Source organism: Mauremys mutica, unplaced genomic scaffold (genome assembly GCF_020497125.1).
Source record: "Mauremys mutica isolate MM-2020 ecotype Southern unplaced genomic scaffold, ASM2049712v1 000082F_np12_subseq_9807549:9855351_obj, whole genome shotgun sequence".
In the NCBI taxonomy this organism is placed as follows: Eukaryota; Metazoa; Chordata; order Testudines; family Geoemydidae; genus Mauremys; species Mauremys mutica.
In genome coordinates this window covers 6546-7480 of record NW_025422832.1, presented here as the reverse complement: position 1 = coordinate 7480, position 935 = coordinate 6546, and positions in this window count along the sequence as shown.

Here is a 935-nt window from a genome sequence, read left to right as displayed (position 1 = left end):
CATGCATTGTATATGTATGGCACATTCATTTGCAAGTATCAAAGAGATCCAGTTTCTCAGATAATTGGAATAGGAGTTACCCTTATTACTTGGTCTTCAAAACAATTATGTGGCTTAAACTTTGCAAATATAGTAAGAGAGAGAGGGCCATTAGTAGCGTTTGCTACACTTTACTAAAGAAGATCATTAGAATATAAAAGTCCACGTCCAGATAATTCTGTGGATTTCTAAGCAAAGCTCCACCTTTTGTATGGTCACCTCTCTCTGTAATCATTACCAATATCCTGTATGCTACCTTATGGGTTATTGAAGAAGACAAAGTTTCTGTCCTAGGATTTTTTATACTAAATTAGACAGATTTTAATATCTCTGGTTCAGAAATGTTCAGTGGTGTTCCATCCTCCATGTGCCAGCTTTCCCTAGAGGGAGGATTGGTGCTTTAAACCTTGAATTTACAATGCCTGGCTGAACTTTCCAGTCCTGTATGTATCTTTAAGAACCTTAGGTGCTTGTGGATTTCCAGGGAGACCATTGTAGAGTGAACAGGTGTTAGAATGACTGAACTTTTCACTAACTGCATTCTCAACAGAGTTGAAGTATTTGAAGAGGCATGGACACTGAATTATCTTCTCCCCAGTAGACGTGGTCACTCCGGATCAGCTCTGAGACATTGGCAGGGCTATATGGAGATAGAGGCATTTCCCTGTTGCTGTCCATGCTGCACACATTTTGTGAATAATAATAATAATAAAGGGTTCAAGTCTTTGTGGCTGTCAGTCCAGCAACTTCTGCGAGCACCAAATTCACCAGAATATTACATCAGTGTTTGGAATTTCAGATGAGCAAAATGGGGGACAGTTTTCTGGTTGAATTTCTAGAGCAAAAAATAATGGTTGTAATATGATGAACATAGCACCCCTTAATGAGACAGGTGA